General features: G+C 32.3%; 1 long non-coding RNA gene across 1 annotated transcript; it reads left to right on the forward strand.

The window, feature by feature from the left end:
- Positions 1-1,572: 1,572 nt before the first annotated feature.
- On the forward strand, positions 1,573-3,528 carry LOC112421749 (uncharacterized). The gene is made up of 3 exons (XR_003011971.2): positions 1,573-1,955; positions 2,034-2,132; positions 2,944-3,528. It is a non-coding gene; the product is annotated as an uncharacterized lncRNA (long non-coding RNA).
- Positions 3,529-11,906: the final 8,378 nt, after the last annotated feature.

Consider the following 11,906-nt stretch of genomic DNA (forward strand, 5'->3'; position numbering starts at 1 on the left):
TAAAGTACCTTAATCCCTTAGGTAAAACTAATGTTATCAAAATCTTGAAAGCACAACATATTCCAAGTAACACTTAGTAATCGAATATCCATAAAACAATTATCTTGTGAATTATGTCTTAGATTAATTCAATAGCGATCAAGTAGAGAAAGTCATTTAGCGAAATAATTACTTGACAAATATAGGTACCAATTTCATAAACTCATAAATTACATATGGATCAGATAGTTTCAAAGAGGTTCATTAACAAACCTAATTAAAATTTCGAATTTTAGAATTTTAATTTTCAATATCATTTTATTCTTCTCAAATGGTGATATTCATTCTTTTTAGGTTTTATTTTGATCCATTCATGTATTGATCACCGTCATGTAGTTATGTGGAAAACAATTTGTGCATTGAAACCAATTCAATATGTGAATCAAACATTCTAAAGAAGCGTACACCAATTTATGACGAAAAAAAAAACTCTTTGACGGTAGTTGATTGCAAATTAATGGAATTATTATGTGTTCGATTATTCATAATGAAATTTGTTATGAAACCAATTTCTTGTACATAATGATCAGTGATAAAATGGTGGAACGGTACTAATTCTTTTAGATTGAAGGCACACATTTTTGTATCAAAATCAATCTCTTCATGCTATTTGCCGTCGGAATCAGGAAGAAGATGTGAAAAAACATACCATAGGTATTATTAAGAATCAATTATAGCCATTAATTATTAAGATGAAGGGTTTAGATTTGGAATAAGTCTTTAGACTTACTCTTGGAGTCAATATATCTTTCCCTATATATATATGGGGTTTGCTAGGATACACCCACTAGTTTTTATTAAGGTGTGTTTTAGCAAAGATATAACTAAAAAGTTGTTAAATACACCTTAAGGTGAATGTTGCTAAAACACACCTCCTAAAAAAAATAAGTGGGTGTTTGTTAGCAACTCCTACAGGCATTTGTTATGATACACCCACTTATTTTTTAGAATGTGTGTTTTAGCAAGTTATAACTAAAAAGTAGTTAAATACACGTTAAGGTGTAACTTGCTAAAACACACCCACATAAAAACGTTTTTTAAATCACTTAACTATTATTTTAAATAATTATATGAGTATACACGTACTAGTAATTATTGTGATTATTTTGGAGAATAATATTTTATTTTATAATTTAATAAAATAAAGAGAAGAGAAGAAAGTAGGTGTGAGTGTGCTTGGATTAGTATTTCGATAACAAAACGAGAAAAAAAAAGAGTAGTGTCATGTGTTATATGACTTAATTAGTCTCAAGGACTAAATCAACCATTCTCCTCCCAAGTTCTACATAAACCACTCCACACCCAAACTCTCCTTAATTTCTATAATTATTATATGGGTCATGTTAACCCATGTTTCGGATACCGGTTAAAGAAACTAAAAAAGGAAGTTTTAAAATAAAAGTAATAGGTGTTGTTTGTGCTTTTGAAGAGTTGACAACACAAATATCAATGCAATATTTACTACATTTGATTCCTTAATCAGTAACCTTGGACACCGTTTAACATTACCCTTATTATATATACATACATGTTGTATCCTTCCAAACCAAAATTCGGTGCACATCTTGAACTCTCTTTTCTACGACAACTCAGCCTACTGCTTTTTACAGAAATGGAACAAACCCATTTGAGTTCTCTCATCATACACTTAAACGATTTACTCTTAACTCCCTAAGTGTTCATCCACGTGAAAGAGAGTAAAGAGAACTCTAGTTTTCATACTTTTGCAAACAGAGAAACATCAGAAAGAACCCATAGCCAACATTGTTACATGTCTTACCTTAATTTCCTACTCATCAAGTGACCTTCCTAAAGCTACGTTCATGCTACTTATGTGTGAAATCTTAAGATCGTTTGTTGTTTCGTTGAGAACCGCTACGTGGCTTAGAGTTTGGTTAGGAAGAAAAGTTCTTGAGGTAAAATTTTCCCCATCATTTGTCACTTGTTCCTCTTGTCACCACTTTATCTCTAATACTAGGGTTTCCTTTTTGAAGTTTTAAGTCATTTCTCTCTTGCAAGCTCTTTTGTGGAACTAGAAGTCTAGTTAGAATGGTGTGGAACTAAAAGCCTCATTTAAGAATAAAGCGTGCAAGGTAAGGGCTTTTTTCCCATACGTTCATACTAAGTACTGGGATGATGATATTATGAATTAGAGATAGAGATTTTTGTCCGTTAAAAAGAAAAACAATTAAAATATGAATTCATATGTTAAAATTTAATCTTTTATAAAAGTTATTAGATTTAATTATATTTTATATGATAATGTAATGTAGAATGACATTTATTTTATTTGGCTATCTTTATAGGTTTTTTTTTATATTGGGAAAGAAGTGTTAGATTTTTTTTATAAACTAAAGAAATGAAAAATATGAAAATGTGAGTTTCATGAAAATATTGACTTTTGATTCATGTGGATAATGATGTGTTAATCTCTTACTGTGTTTGTCTAAGTGGCGGGTATTTTATTTGATTATGCATTGCCTTAATGGCGGGTTAATATCATATTACTTTGTGGTGCCTGAGTGGCGGGATTTAGGATGCATTTTCATGATCATGCATGGCAAATGCATCTGTGTGGTGTCTTAGTGGCGGGGTTACAATTATATTTTGGGTGGATGCCTTAGTGGCGGGAATTATATCAGGATCATATAGTTATAAGAGCATGCATCTTATGCTTAATTGCATTGAGTTAGTTGTATATTTGTGATTTTATAATTGATTAAAATATTATAATGCAAATGAAATGGGTGTGAACTTTACTTAAAGAATATGACTTGAGTGTATTTTTCTTAATTCTTTTTTATTAAGAAGTTTTGATATCATCTATTTTATAACATTGTTTCTTCTGCTTTGAGTATGAACCAACTTGGATAAGGAAATTGAGCCTTTACACCAACATTTTAGGTACCCATGAACATGAAGAGATATGTTTGCTTTGGTGTTTTGCTTGAAGCGCGACGGGGACACAAATTGGGTTTTTGATCGAATTGTAATTTGAAAAGTGATTTGAAGGATGTTTATGTTACGAATATTTGTATTGGTTTTTATTAGGAATTTATTATTAATGAGGAAAAAAAATAATAGTGATTTTCTAAAAATGAAAATGAATTAGGCGTAATGTCTTAGACCAAAATTCAGGACGTTACAGTTGGGGTGTGACAGATGTCCATATTTAAATTTATTCGTTCAGAGATTTGAAGATAGAATCTTTGAGTTGACGATCCGAAGAGACTTAAATACAAAGTACACAATTTTTGACCTAAGATGTTGTGAAATGCTCGTGATGCAAGTATGAATGCAGGACGACAAAGATGATTTGATTGGGAAAGAAAAACAACATGATATCCAAATTCGTTGAAGAAAGGGATCCGACTCCGGGGGTAATTTAGTTTCACTAGGAAAATGTTGTCTACTATCATATCAGTAGTTATATCAATTGCTGTATTTAATATTAAATATCAATTAAGACAAACTTACTTTTTAATTAAACTTCTTAACATGGCAGAGCACATCATGGGCCAAAGTGCACCATGGGCCACCCCAAATATAATAATTCTTAGTAGGTATATATACATATTATATTCTAAATTAATATTATATATACTAGCGAAAAGACGGACATACATATTATATTATAAATTAATCTTATATATACTGCGAAAAGACGGGCACTCACGTGTCTTTCCTCTCTTTTTACTGTACTAAAATTTAAAAGTTATGAACTATTTTTTTTTTTTTTGAAATTTTGATTTTGATTAAAATTAAAAATATAAATTTTTATTACTTTACACTTAATTTTGGGTACAATTGTTTCGTTACTCTTCTTTTTTATACGAAAGAGGACTTAAACTTATTTTATAACACATAACATATAATATGAACATTAAAATATCCTTAAATAACATTATATCATAAAATATTTAATTGTATAAACACTGTATTTTTTAAGTACAAGAATACTATATTTTTTAATTAAATGAAAAATATATTTCATTATTGTACTTGATTACAAGTATATTTTCTTATGTAATGATTTTTTCTATATTACTATATTTCATGAGTTTTATTTTAATTTTTTTGACTTAGTCGTTTCATTCGATTCAATTTAATAAATAAATATATATATATATATATATATATATATATATATATAGAAATCAAGTCATTTAATTCAACCATGAGGTTCATTCAATGACCTAGTTGTGAAATCAATGATCTTATAATTTGTCCGAGTTGATAATCGATTCAAAATATTGGTTTGAACTATATTCAACAAATAACAAGTCTATAGTCATTTGAACAAACAAATGATAAAGCATAATGATAAAAAATAATTTTTCATTCACTAAACAAATTGGACGCAGACAAAAATATTAAGCTTCATCACTATTTATGGTCCACCCGAGATTTTTTCCTGGCTCTGCCACTGCTTCTTGACATGTGCAAATTTGAACTTGTTATAAAAACACTTAAAAATTGCTTTTCTGACATAAAAACGTCCTAATAACACATGGAAATTCCTAAAAAGCCCTTAGCGGTAGTTAACTACCGTTTTGCAAATCGGCGGCGGTAGTTAACTGCCTCTGCGCATGATACATATTCAACTCATTAGCCAGAATCCAGACACTCCATCATCACCATCGCTCTCTAAAAATTTAAAATTTTCACTCTCTCTTTAAAAAAAACTCTGCCAAATCATCCCAATTTTTTGTCACTAAATCACAAGTAAGTAATCACTCAGGCTATTATCATAAATTTTAGTTGGTATATATGTTTATAATTTTAGTTGTAGTTTAATTTTTAAATTTTGAGTTATTTTTTTTAATAGGATTATATTATAGATCTGAAATGCTATAACAATAATCATGAATACTTGTTATAATGGAGTTATATTTCTTAATTTTTTTTTTTAGTTTTGTAAATGTTTTAGGGTTTATTTGGATTTTTTAGGGTTTATGTATAATTTGCATTACAGGTGTTTGATGAAATGTTTGAATGAGTTTTTCATTGATTATGACTTTGGTTTGAATTATCATCCAGGTAAAGTTAATGTTGTTGCAGATGCCTTGAGGAGGAAGACATTGCATATGTCCGCTTTGATGGTTAGAGAGTTTGAGTTACTTGAACAGTTCAGAGATTTGAGTTTAGTTTGTGAATGGTCACCTCAGAGTGTGAAACTGGGAATGCTGAAGATTGATAGTGAATTTCTGAAGAGTATTAAAGAGGCATAGAAAGTTGATGTCAAGTTTGTAGACTTGTTGGTTGCTAGTAATCAGACTGAAGACGGTGACTTTAAAGTCGATGACCACGGTGTGTTGAGATTCCAAGGTCGGATTTGCATCCCTGACGATGCAGAGATGAAGAAAATAATTCTTGAAGAGAGTCATAGAAGTAGCTTGAGTATTCATCCGGGAGCTACGAAGATGTATCACGATTTAAAGAAGATTTTCTAGTGGTCTGGTTTGAAATGTGATGTGGCACAGTTTGTGTATTCCTGTTTAGTCTGTCAGAAGTCGAAGATTGAGCATCAGAAACTTGCTGGTATGATGGTATCTTTAGATGTGCCAGAATGGAAATGGGATAGTATATCCATGGATTTTGTGACGAGTTTGCCGAATACTCCTAGAGGGAACGATGCAATTTGGGTAATCGTTGATAGATTGAGTAAGTCGGCTCATTTTCTACCGATTAATATTAGTTTTCATGTTGCCCAATTGGCAGAGATTTATATCAAGGAGATTGTGAGGTTACATGGTCTTCGAGCATTGTATCAGATAGAGATCCAAGATTTACTTCTAGATTTTGGAAGAGTTTGCAAGAGGCTTTGGCTTCGAAGTTGAGATTGAGTTCGGCTTATCATCCGTAGACAGATGGTCAGTCGGAGAGGACAATTCAGTCGCTGGAGGATTTGTTGAGAGTTTGTGTTCTTGAGCAAGGAGGAACTTGGGATAATCATCTTCCGTTGATCGAGTTCACATACAATAATAGTTATCATTCTAGTATTGGAATGGCACCTTTTAAGGCTTTGTATGGTCGGAGATGCAGAACTCCGTTGTGCTGGTTTGAGTCAGGTGAAAGAGTGGTCTTAGGACCAGAGATTGTTCAGCAGACTACTGAGAAAGTTAAGATGATTCAAGAGAAAATGAAAGCGTCGCAGAGTCGACAAAAGAGTTATCATGATAAGCGCAGGAAGGAGACCACGTGTTTTTGAGAGTCACTCCTGTGACTGGTGTTGGACGTGCCTTGAAGTCAAAGAAGTTGACTCCGAGATTTATTGGTCCGTATCAGATATCGGAAAGAGTTGGAATGGTGGCGTATCGAGTGGGATTACCACCGCATCTTTCGAATTTGCACGATGTTTTCCATGTGTCGCAACTACGGAAGTATGTTCCGGATCCATCTCATGTGATCCAAAGTGATGATGTGCAAGTTAGAGACAACCTTACGGTAGAGACTTTACCGGTGAGGATTGGTGATCGGAAAGTGAAGACGTTGAGAGGCAAGGAGATACCTCTCGTTAGAGTCGTTTGGGCTGGAGCGACTGGTGAAAGCTTGACATGGGAGCTAGAAAGTAAGTTGCTGGAGTCTTATCCAGAGTTGTTTGCTTGAGGTAAATTTTCGAGGACGAAAATCTTTTAAGTTGGGGAGAGTTGTAACGCCCACTTTCGTTTAATTAATTATTTAATCGAGTTTAGGCAATTATATTTTATTTATATAATATATGTGTGGATTTTGTTGATTTACGATGATTTAGATGATTTGGATGATTTTGATGTGTTTTGATGATTTGATGAGATTATGAGACTTATTTTATTGTCATAAGATTTGAAAATAAAATAAAATATTTAGTTAAGGGTTGTTTTGAGATTTTAGAGAGTTTTGGGGGAGAAAGTGAAATAAGATAAGATATTAAGAGGAGATATAAAAAGAATAGACCTAGTTTTAGAAAAGTCAGTACGTACGATCAAAACTTTGGAAAAGGAGGAAAAACCAAGAGAAGAGCAAGAGCACCTAGGAGAGCTGCGATTTTCTTCAATTAAGGTAAGGGTGAGACTAATAATTCAGTAATGTTGATTGCTATGATTCTCATGATTAATCGACAAAGTTAGGATTGAATTAGAAAAGTTTTGTAATTAGGTCAAATCCCTAAAATTGATGATCAAACGGTAAGAATTGATTAGATTGATGTAGAAACCGTCCTATAACCTTAGAATATGTTTAGGATGAATTCTGGAACCGAAATTAGGATTTAAACCATGAGTTTAGGTGAATTTTTGAGAAAAGTTGCATTCTGCTCGAGCCTACATTCATCGCTCGCCATAGCGAGCAATGATCCTCGCCTCGCGAGTGATGGAGTTCATCGCTCGCCACGCGAGCCAAAACCCCTCGCCTCGCGAGTTACATGTTGTAGCTCGCCACAGCGAGCAACCCTACTCGCCATAGCGAGCATGACCAGAGAGCATGTCGAATTCTGAGTTTTTGACTTTTGAGTTGAACATTGGATGCCTTTGAGTACCTTTAGGTGTCTACTATAGATTAGAGGATGTTTTAGAACAAGATTGAACCTGGAACAGCCTTAGTTGGGAATCTGGCTTGTACTCGCCATGGCGAGCAGATGCTCTCGCCTCGCGAGCACTTCCAGAACTGAGTGCATTCGAGGATTTTGAGACCTGAGTTGCTTGGATTGATTAGGAAAGGAACTTTAGGTACTAATGAGACCTATTTAAGAGATTAACTGAGAACTGTGAAGCTTTTATGAAATGCTAAGTGATTATAATGTGATTTATTGATTGATTGCATTACTTGAATTATTATTGGATGATCAAGAAGTTGTTGAAAATGAATTGATAATAAGTTATTGATGTGATCTGATTATGCTGCTATTTTTAATTAACTAAGTTGCATGAGTCTGAATATGATGATGAACTCCAAATTATTGGATGTATAAGTGACTTGATGATTAAGATGTTTTGTTGATAGGGTCCATGCATTAGCATACATTGAGCTTTGTCCTCACCACGATTGGAGCTTTGTCCTCCCACGATAAAGTATATTAATACTATGATGACGATTGGTACCACATGCATATAAGAGTGTCTAAGTTGCATTGTTGCATTTGTCGAGTCTAAAGGTGTTATGTTATTGATGATTGAATGATGTGATTACTTGATAATTGTTATCAAAGATGCAATGATGATTAAGACTGTTTATGATGTTAATTATGATTTCGAATTATATTGATTAATATTATTGTGTTATGAAATCTCACCCCTTCTACTTGAAAATGTTGCTCTTCGTATGAGTAACTTGCAGGTGATCGTTCTTAGTGTGCAGTTTGCTTTCGTGAGTGGCCTTGCCTCACTGAGTCGTCTAGGTCGCTCTGATACGTAACGGGATGGGGATTATTTGATATGCATGCTTCATTCTCTTACTGAACAATTATGTTATTTTTATGATGTTGATTAACTATTGAGAGATTTTGATGGGGCCTACGTGCCAAAACGATTTATTGATTTTCAAATTTAATTTCCGCTGCAAAGTTTGAGATATTTGTTGAAGTTAAATTGTTATTTAACCGATTTTGGATTATGTTTCGAATGTGATATCCCGTTGTTTGATGTTTACTCTGATAAATTTTTAGAAATTTTCATATTGGGAAAACGGGGTGTTACAGAATACGTTCGGTATAAACGTTCAACGCTCGACGAGGGGAGGATATCATTCAGTTAGGTGGAATTAACGAACGACGATAACATGAGGAGCATGTTTTTGGAGCACAACATGTTCTAGTTGATCGATATGCGTGTAACGTTGCTGCAATCAACTGAGAATATACTGAAGAGTTTAATTCTGCCGGAAGATCGTGATTAGGTAGGGAATGCACCTTCCAGCTACAACAATTGTCTTACTCTAAAATGGGGTAAATTTAAACTTGTCAAATGACAGTTCCCAAACATTCACCTAGAAGTCCTATTGTTCCTTTCAAAAAATTAAATTTTTTTTAGGTTGGTTTAGATGAAGGTATTGAAGTGTCAATGAATGGACCTCATTCTTTTGACACTTGAATGTCATCATCTAAATCAATCCTAACAAAAATTTAATCTTTTGAATGGAACAATAACACTTCCGGGTGAATGCTTGAGAGTTGTTGTTTCGCAAATTTGAATTTACCCCATTTTAGAGGTAAGATAATTGTTGTAGTTGGAAGGTTCGGCTCTACCCGAATGTAATGTAATGTAATGTACTGTAATGATAAAACATATTTAGGAACCTTATGTAACGTAATGTAACTTTTATTCGAAATTATTTAATACACAATTTTTATTTGAATTCACGCTGAGTTTAATTAGTCTTTTTTAAATTTATTTCACATGCAATTTTTATTCGAATTCACGCTGAGTTTAATTAGTCTTTTTCAAATTTATTTATTCTTTAATACACAATTTTTATTCAAATTTATTTCTTTCATATACAATCTTAAAATAAATGCAAATAAAAACAAAAATAAAGGAACACAAGTAATAGATATCAAAACTCATTTTATTAATATTAAAATAATAATACATTTACAATGGGGTAAAACTAAATCTGCTTCGTCATACCAATAACATTAACAATAACATCTTCGTCGAAGCTCAAAAAAAAAAAAAAAACATCTTCGTCGGACATTTATTCCTTAATAGGTGGAGTCATCTTCGTCATACTAATAACATTAACAATCGACTTGAGTGCACCCAAAATTGAGCCTAGAACTTCTGGATACTCTTCTCCAAGATACTCATACAAGACAACACTAAGATGGCCCAAAATTGTTGCTCACCTTTGCACTCTTGTTGTTTAACCTCCATTTGGGTTAAAACAAAGAGAGAAAAAACCACAAAACATAAACCCTAAACCCTAAATCCTGGGGTAAAACCAATTCAAAGAAACCTCTTGAAATTTTCAAATTTTCAAAGAGGCATATTTCAATTAAAGGTGAATGATGAAAAATCAACATTTTGTAGAAGAAAGAGAAAGAATGAGAGTAAGGAGAAGAGAATGTGAGAAAATGGTGAAGGTTGGCAAGGTTTCTATAGGGAAAAAAATGTTGAAAAAATAGGTTGAACGATGAAAAAAAAGGATGAATGAATGTTGAAAAAATAGGTTGAACGATGAAAAAAGAGGTTCAATGAATGATGCAAAAAAGAGGTTTAATGATTGAAAAAAGAGATTGAATGATGAAAAAGAAGTTGAATAATGGAAAAATAGGTTGAATCCCAGAAGGACAGTAGTGGCAGTTAACTACCGCTGGCCTCAGCGGCAGTTAACTACTGTCGGTTTGCAGAACGGTAGTTAACTACCGTTGGGGTTTTTTTAGAAATTTCCATGTGTTATTAGGACGTTTTTGATGTCAGAAAAGCAATTTTCAAACACTTATTAAAAATAAGGCTAAAATATGGTTTTAGTCCCCGCAAATATGTCTCGTTTTTGTTTTAGTCTTTGTAAAAAAAAATATATATTTGTTTTTAGTCCCTGCAAAATTTTTTGTTTTTTAAAATAGTCCCTGGCCCCATTTTTGTGATGATTTGCATACGTGGCACATGATGACTGAACCGATTTTGTAGTTTTTGGTCCTGCAAAATATATTGTTTTTTAAAAAGGTCCCTGCAAAATTTTTTGTTTTTGAGGGACTATTTTCAAAAACAAAAAATTTTGCAGGGACCAAAAACAAATTTTTTTTTTACAGAGACTAAAATCAAAACGAGGTATATTTGCAGGGACTAAAACCATATTTAGCCTAAAAATAAAGGGCTTCCCATGTGTTTATGTAGGTTTTTAAGTAAACAACAAGACTAGTTTTGATTATTACAAACAGGATCAAACCAGAAACCCTAGGACATGTTATGCAATCTTTTTCCATAAAATAGATTAATGTTCATCAAATTCATAGGTTGCTTTATGAACCAATGAATAATGTAAAATAAATAAGAAACTTTTTTTTCTAGACCCCGCACATAGGTTGCTTTATTTTTACATTATTTTAAGAACCTATGATATTTCATAAAAATATTACTCAACAATTTTATACGCTAAATTTAGAAGTAGAATAAATAATAAATATTTTATAACCAATGAATAAATAATAATTATAAATAATCATATATTGGCATTATTAATTCAAGTGACTGATAATTATGTAACATTGTTAATTTTTATTTTGTTATTGTCAAAGAGATTTAAAGGTTGACGAAACATTTATAAAAGAAAAAACAAAGTGTAAGTGACAAACATGTCATCTATATTATGTTGGCCTCCCATGATTATGATATAACTTGAAGCACTATAAAATTATTATTAATAAATCACAGGAAAATAATAATTACAAATATTGGGGGGAGTATACCAAAATCCAATAAAAGTTAACCAAGTGATTTCAGCATGTCCCTTATTAAAATTTTCTCACAAAATTCCCTTGGAATAAAACCTGAGTACAGGCAAAAAGTCCAAAGGAACTAAACAACACAAAAGTAACATAAACATAAATCAAAGTGCATATGATATTATCAAAGTACGAACATTATGACATACAAATAACTTATATGTAACATATAATTATTTTGCATATTTTTTTTGGTAAATAGACGAAATGACAAAGACATTATAACTCACACACATAAGTGAAGGTATTGGGGTTCAAACCCCGATCATGGCATCCGGCCTAACAATTTCGGCATATTGATAGTTACCCTTTCATGCACTTACAAATTGAGTTAATGCATTGAGGTATTTCCCGAAAACTACACCCAACCTGTTGCACATTTTGTCGACAATCAAAGTGATCTTCGCATGTAACAAGCACTGCAATTTCAAATAACAATAAAGTATTT

Source organism: Medicago truncatula, chromosome 1 (assembly GCF_003473485.1).
Source record: "Medicago truncatula cultivar Jemalong A17 chromosome 1, MtrunA17r5.0-ANR, whole genome shotgun sequence".
NCBI classification, from domain to species: Eukaryota; Viridiplantae; Streptophyta; class Magnoliopsida; order Fabales; family Fabaceae; genus Medicago; species Medicago truncatula.